We start from the raw sequence: 8,286 nt of genomic DNA on the forward strand, positions 1-8,286 counted from the left end.
TCTAAGAGCTTTACTCCACACCATATGCGTCAACGTTGTGTTTGAAACAAATTTCCTAGCGTAAGCGAAAGCGCGGCAAAAACGACAAGTTATCTGCTGGGCTCGAAACTTACGCTAGTATTGCTTTACTGTAAGCGTTCCACCTCCGTTCTTAAGGTGAGATGGAAATATTGCAATGCACGTAATCGTACAAACGGCGAGAATGAGAAATTTTTACACTGCCAGTGAGCGCAGATCCTAAGTTCCCGCTGTCCGTCATAGCGCGCATTCGCTTGTTCGGACACAGTATGGCGGCGCAACCGGACGTGTCACCACCCTGTACGGAGAAGCGTGGCATCGAGGCACCCTAGTCGTACCCTCTGGGTAGCGTCACATCACGGCAACTCACTGAACTAAGGCGAACCAACGGCTCCCATTGCGAAGCGAGCGATTGCACTGGCATTGAAAAAATAGAGGAGGCGCTGCTCGCCCTGACTGCAGACAGACAGACAGACAAAGAACTTTTATTCAGGTCCTGAGGAACTGCGTTTGGACGCCCCCTTTCAGGGGGAGTCGGTAGCAGTCGCGGGCCGCTCCCACGCAGGGACCGGAAGACCGTGGCCCTCCGCCCTCTCGCAGGCCCTCTGGACAGCCCGAAGTTGAAGCGAGAGGTCGCCGCTTTTAAGGGCTTCCTCCCAGACCTCTTCGTTGTTGAACTCTGTGTCGCGTAACGCAGGACATTGCCAGAGCATGTGAGCTAATGAGCAGTACGCCTCTCCGCAGTCCGGACATTGCGGTTCGATGTTGGGCGAGAAGTGACTAAATCTGCCCCTCGAAGGGAAAGACCCCGTTTGGAGCATCCTAAAGGCCGTCGATTGCGATCGAGTGAGTCTAGGGTGAGGAGGTGGAAAAGCCCTCCGCGAAAGATGATAATGAGTCAAGATCTCGTGGAAAGTGAGGAGCGAGTCCCTGTACCTCCCGGCGTCCCCGCCTTCGAATCCGCCGGCACCGCCGCGGTGAGCGAAACCTCGCGCACGGTCATGGGCAAATTCATTGGCGTTGGGAACATCGGGATGTACGTTGGCCCCCATGTGGGCCGGGAACCATGTTATAGTGTGAAACCCGGCAGCCCCCTCGCTGCCGAGGATGGCCGCTGCTTCCCGCGAGATCGAGCCCGAAGCGAAAGCCCTAGCTGCGGACCGCGAGTCCGTGAATATATTTGGACGCGACGGGTCCTTCATTGCTATAGCGATGGCCATTTGCTCAGCCACCGTTGCCGAAACATTTCGAACCGAGGCAGAACATAGGAGTTTGCCAGTATGGTCGACAGAAACCACTGCGAAGCAATCGGAACGCTCGTACTGGGCTGCATCGACAAAGGCTGCGAGATCCCCACTATCTGCAACCGATTTTAATAATGAACGGGCCCGAGCTATGCGGCGCCCTACATTGTATTGCGGGTGGACATTTCTTGGAAGTGGAGCTACCGTAAACGTACCTCTGATTGAGGATGGTAGAGTCACTTTACGCTGGTTAGTCTCCGTAAGACCGCAGCCTATGGATTCCAGGATGCGCCTACCAGCCCGCGAGGACGATAGACGCACGACCTGAGCCATCTGCTGGGCCTCGATCACCTCCGCGAGTGAGTTATGCATGCCTAATTGTATGAGCTTCTCGGTGCTGGTGGTGATAGGCAAACCAGTTTTTGAAAAAAGATACACTTGCCCTGACTGCAAGTGTATCTTTTTTCAAAAACTGGTTTGTGCATACGAGATCTATTTGCCTATACTTGCGTCACTGGTGAACTTGCACACAAATGTTAACGGACGATAGCAAAAAGACGAAAAAAATCTGATTCACTCTCAGTATTCATGACAAATTCCCACTTTACTCTATGGAGACCAATTCTGTTAAGGTAAATAAAAATTCTGTCTTTGAACATCAAGATAAAAACGTCAGTTTTAAAAGTAAAATAATATCTATTTCTTCTAATGAAAGAAATTTCAGCAGTATAAATTGACATTTTCACTTTCTTTGATTTTTCCCACATTTGTTTTTTTAGAGTATACGATGAGTCATGTGTGAAGAGTAGGCGGCGTTTGACCTTTCAACCATGAATCATATTTCGATGACCGACAATCGTGCCCGCCGCTGTCGTTGTGCTTTGAGTGTTACTTTATTTTCTGGGCACAAGTTCATCCAATAAAGAGTTAACGTCTTACCTCACACCTTTGGCAGTGTCCTATTCTTTACAGTCACGAAACGTGAGAATATGTAAGATCAAAGGGCAAGAAAGCTCGGGCGCAGGATTATCAGGACATGTTAGAGGACATGCGTAAATCTATACGGCGTAATCGTTCAAGCCAAGGATTTTGGCTCAGTCTACGGTGCAGGATTCCGACCACGTTTGCAGGTATTTAGTAGAAACAGGATCCCATGTACTAAGGCGTATAGCCTATACGTCTGCCTCATTATATAAATGCACAGACACGCGCACAAGTGCGTGTGGGCGCGCTCTTCTTTCTTTCTGCCCACGTTTCTGGTTCGCCCGTCCAAGTATCGCGTGAACTGTCTCAGACTTCTTAATATTATTTCTTGTGCGGGTGCTCCCACACTGCACTGTCCACTGCACTGGCACTGCGAGCTTCGTTCATGCGTGGGGTTCTTCAAGCACACAGCGAGACTCAGCAACTCCTTTCGCCCACGCCTCATGAAGTACAGATGGTCACCAAGCACGGCCACGGCCGACTTCCTGCGAATCGCCGTTTCGTTATGAATGGCTTCGGAAGAGTAAGCACGAAACACCAAAAGAAAATGGCCGTCGCACTGCGCATGCCTGGATGAGAGAGGCGGTGAGAGATGAGAGAGTTCAGTAGAAAGACAGCCGAACGTTCGGCCCGGTGCTTCAAGCCCAAGTAATGTATACTGAGCGGAGAGATGCGGGGGAGGGGATAAGAAAAACAGTACCTAGAACTGTCCCTGTTGCGTGTCCGTTACTGCACTTAGGTCTGCAAAGATGCGTGTTCATTCTGTCGCACAATAGTTTAAGGAAGACGACGAGTTTACTAATGCGTAAGTTGTACGGCACCTATCATTCTTTATCGCAGTTCTAGCTAGATGCAAGTACAGTCGATTCATTGGGAGCACGAAGCTTTTTACAGTCGCCTGTTTCGAAAGGGTCTCACTTTCATGCCTTAACGTTTCGCAAACTGCGGCTCATTGACTGAAAAGCCTTTCAGTCTTCCACGTGTCAATAAAGCCTCGCAACACCTTCAGAAGCCGCCTTTCTCCTTTGCTCTTTCTTTCTTTTTTATTTATTGATTTTTCATTATTTTTATTATCTACTGCTTTTTCTATCATTCTACCGTTTAGGGGCACACGGCAGCGTCAAACTGAATGCAGGCTACGGCGGTGCCTTGTTTGTGCGCAGACCCTGTCTCATATGCTACGCGAACAGCAACGCTCTGTGCATTGACGTACTTGAAAAGCACCTCCCACCCAAACAACGTCAGCAGCGAGTCGCTAATGGGCACCGCGTAATCAATAATGTTAGAATGGCGGTTAGCCACAGTAACATTTTACTATTTTGCAGTTTGTATACAAGCTTATTTCAACACCTGAAAGCGTATACCCCTCTATTCAAGTTCTTTCACGGTGCGTCGAATATTTGAAGGACCGCAGTTCTCCCCCACCCAGAGAGCCCTTCACGCTGGCGGACGAGTGGCCGGGTTGTCCCAGGGCTCTAAGAAACTGTGCCTGAACCATTACCTAAAGCGACGCTTCTGCGTAATTTATATCGTTATATTTCCCCTCACATTCTTGCCATTTGGCCTCGTTACAATCTCTCTTCAGGCCAGGCCAGTTCCCTGTTACCCAAGAGAAGTCATCTGTTAAGCTGAAACCACCGTCGTCGCCTGCCTCCCGAGCAGCTATATTACGCTCGCACTACATTCTAACCTTGTGGAAAGCAGCATCTTTTGTGTTGGCTTCCGACGCGCAAACGAAACCTGCATTCGAGAGAGGCTATACTTACGCAGCCTCGACTACACTTCTTCAGTTTTCCTTTTCTTCTTTCTGTAAGGCGTCGGTAAGATTTGGACTTTCTTCGGGTTCACACGAGAAACCAGATGCTATCGACTGAAGTGGCCTTTTCTTTTCCGCCGCATATCCGAACTCGTCATTCATTCACTTCGCTTATGCTTGCCGCCACGTTGAGACACCAACAATTGCCTTGAAGCGGCAGTATACTTTGACCAGTTTCTGCAAATCAGTTCATTAGCTGACAAGCGACGCTTCACAGACAAGAGCAATAAAACAAGAAGTCAGCAGCACACGTAATTCACGGAAAGGCCTCTTAATTCGAGAGGAGTCCTAACGTAAACGGGGCCAGCCGCGCGAACTGAATAAACGAGAACGGGGCCACTGGAACGCCTCCACATCTAGGAGACAGTGATGAAGCGTTGTTGTTATCAGGAGAAGGGCTCCCTGCATGGAGGAAGGAAACGTTTGAAGTTTTGTTTCTTTCCTCCGTGGCTCCCTGCAATAGAAGAGAGGGCCCTCGGCCCACGTAGTCGTCGTGTATTTGAGATCACTAAAGGCGACGTTAATCACTTCTCGCCAGCTTGCTGGCTCACGACATGTGCGAGATATAAGTGTTGACCTCACGACTTACTTACCTCTACTTTGGCAGTTTGCGCATTGCACATGCAAGGCGCAGCGTATCCGATATAATGTATCCAGATATAGCTGCTTTTGGACACGCCATTTATCAGTGATGCAATTTAGCTACAAGTCTGCAGACAGAATACTTTTGTGAAATGTAGAAACATGGAATAATTCCAGAACCCGTTGTTTCATTATTATTTCTGGAGCTTTTTTTTTTCAATGCTGTCTTTTATACTGTAACGCGTTGTAAAGCGCATTGCACCACCGCCAGAGGTAAGGGAAGCTATCTACATTTTAATAAAGCACCGAATTCGCTGCATAATGTCACAGCGAGTGAGACGCATGCTTTTAAGATTGATGCGCTGCTTTTATGACCGACGCTCTGTAAGTGTTTTTATTGGCTGCGGCGGCTGGCTTAATCACATCTACCCGCTTCGAAGGAGATTCGCCTCCGCGTAGCGTCCCTCTATATGTCTTTCACGCAGGAACTTTGGCGGACGTCACCGAAAGACGCTGCCATGAGGCCTACTTGGCGAACGCTCGTTGGTCGGTCACACCTCCAGAGCAGGTGACAGGCCGGCGTGTTTGCCTACGAAATGCGAGCGCAAACGGAAGTGCGTGGACACCGAGAATGCCGAGATGAGACTGGGTCGACTTCGACCGCGGTTCCGCTAGACTCAAGTTTAGGCAGGCATGGCGACTGCGCAATTCAAGCCCACGTCTAACGCACCTGATCAGTTTACGTCGGCCACCTGTGAGTTCGAGCGGCAGCTCACGCAGAACGATTTCGGCCACGCGTGCAACGTCTCCCACCACCCACACACAGTTCCTAGTGTATCTCGGTGTGGTGCACGGGCGTCTTCTGCGGGTGCTCCTCTAACGTGAATTTTCCGGCGAAGTCCCTTCGAAGACTTCTCCTCGTTTGGAATGTGCAGCATGCGTGCGGTTCTCCGCGTAATGCTTCCGTACCTTCGCTGTGGCGGAGCAATGCGTACGCGTAGCCGCCCTACCCCTTGGGTACTTGTCAGTGCGTTGCGCACGTAGACAAGCGGCGCAATGCTTCCCTACACGCTTCACACGGTAACTTGAGCAGCCCTAGAATTCCTTTTTTTTTTTTTGAAATCTCATTAAACCCTTTAACATCGCACTTCTCATTTGTCTCTTGCTGTTTGCCGCTGTTACCGCTGCTGCTGTTTTGGTACGCCTAGGTTACATAAGAGACATCTCAGGACAGTGTAACGTGTTTGTTTATTTATTTGACTAATTTATTTTTCTCAAGGCAGAAGCTTTACAGAGAGGAGTGAGTAGATTAAGCAAAACTACAATATCAATGAAAAGTTTAGAGCAATCAAATAAAATGATTTTACTATGAAGAGCTGTTACAAATATGCATGAGCAATGGCTGTCTTGAAAGCGTTGATGTCGATGATCATGGCGACGGAGGCAGTGACGTGGCTCCATTCTGATAAACGATTCAGCATGCCAAGTAGTGCGGCTACAAAGCACACCAACTTTGACCTGGTGATCTGTGCGTGATGAAACGCAAGAAGGTTGCCAAAACAGGGAGTCTCTGAGGGCTAGGTTTAAATTGTAATTTTTTTTTACTGAAAAAGGCGTGCAATTTTGCGGCGCACTGAAAGGCCTGGCAGGTTTAGTGCCTCTGTGATGCGTTGACACTAAAAGTACGGGGATAGTTCGAAAAAAGAAAGCGAGTGCAACGACTTTGAATTGCCTTTTGAAACTTTGAAGTTTGTAAGCAAGGGAAACAGATGCTAAATTGAGGACTCGTATTCAAGCTTGGATCTTACTAGTTTAATAAAGAAGTTTTACGTTAGCCAAGGAAATGTTTAGCCGTAAATAACCAAAGAGTGCGGTTGGCATTGCTTATTTTTTTTTTTTCAGTGGGGGGTTTCCAGGAGAAGTTATTCAAAATGAAAACGCCCAAGTATTTATAAGAATGAACCTAAGTGAGCGGAACTTTATGAAGTACGCAATCAAAAAGAAAGGTCAGCACTGTGAGTCGGATGGGAAAGCTTTATGCGTTTCCATTTTGCCGTTTGCATCAACGAGAAAAGTTGTCGAGATCAGATCGCAGAATAATGGAGTCAGCAGGACTTACAATTTCATGATACACCACACAGTCATCTGCAAATGGCTTTATAGAGGATGAAATGTTACTCGGCAAACCATTAATATAAATTAAAGATACCCGGGGTCAGTGAACCCCGGACTTAACATAGCACAAATGAGAGTTGCGCTCATTAGCTTTGACAAACTGCATGAGGTTAGAAAAAAAAAAAAACATTCAATCCATGTAACAGTATTGGAGTCAAGGTTAAGGGCGCCTAATTTCAAACGTATTAACTGATTTAAACTGAGTCAAACGCTTTCGCAATGTCTAGGAATAGGCAATCCACAAAACAATAGCGGTCTATAACCTAGATTAGATCATTTGTGAAGAACAATAGTTGTATTTGGCATAATTTTTTTTCTGAAATCGTGCTGGTTGGTGCTGAAAAAGGAGTTGATTTCCAAAACATTCACTGTAAGTAACATGCTCCATGTGTCTGCGAAGTAGGCTTGTTAATGATATTGTTATTATTGATTTGCCTTAAATAGCAAGGTGAAGCACATTTAATATGGTTGGTGTTCTCGTGTGTGGGTTTGTATTGCCACGTGGTAGTACCGGTCAAGAACACAGTAGCAAACCTACCAATGGTGAAACTAACTCTTTATTAGGCCAACCTGTACCCAGAAAATATCACAGCATATCCACGGGGTGAATGATGATGAGTGGGGCGAAGCTCCGGGCGATCATTCGGGTAAACCACATCTACGGACGAGAAAGAGAGCGCGCGTCGGGAACGAGAGAAAGAGAACGCGTGTCGGGAACGAACGCCCTTTGTGCACCCCACCGCACCTAGCTACGGACGAGAGAGAAAAACGCCGGAAGCGTTCTCCGGAAGCTGGAAGCTGGCTTCCGGAACCGGAAGTGGAAACGGAAGCGGAACTCGGCTTCCGGTTATACTATACATATACATATATATGTATATATGCGTATACATACATACATAGCGGTCTCCATGCCAACCAGAGCTACGGACTTCTAGTGAACACTTCATAAAACTACATGCGGCGTCTCTTTCACGTACGGACACACAACGCCATCTATTGAGCAATTCATAAACTAGAGGTGGCTACATACTACTACTACTACTACTACTACTACTACTACTACTACTACAGAGGAGGGAACGACCCACACCCTAAGGAGCTTCGCCCCTAAAAGAGGCTACATTTAAAGCACAATGATAGCAGCGAACACAGTCGGCGATCGGCGATTCGCGTCACTCATACAATCCCATTACATAAGCGTTGGTGACAACAAACAACGAATAAAGCATCAATAAGATTCGAGAAGCTTCTGATACATGCAGATGCGTCCTGCGCTGAGCGTTAACGTTTAGCATTTGTTAGCCGGTGAAAAGCGGTCACCGGTGAAACAAGTACACGTGTCAGCGTATTCGTGCCTCACATATGCAACAGGTGTTTTATTGCGATAGCAATAATATGGACACTCAAAAGCAGATTTCTGCCGTCGGCGTCGCCGTCGCCGTCGCCGTCGCCGTGAGGTTCCGTATG

This window comes from Dermacentor silvarum, chromosome 2, assembly GCF_013339745.2.
Source record: "Dermacentor silvarum isolate Dsil-2018 chromosome 2, BIME_Dsil_1.4, whole genome shotgun sequence".
Taxonomy (NCBI): Eukaryota; Metazoa; Arthropoda; class Arachnida; order Ixodida; family Ixodidae; genus Dermacentor; species Dermacentor silvarum.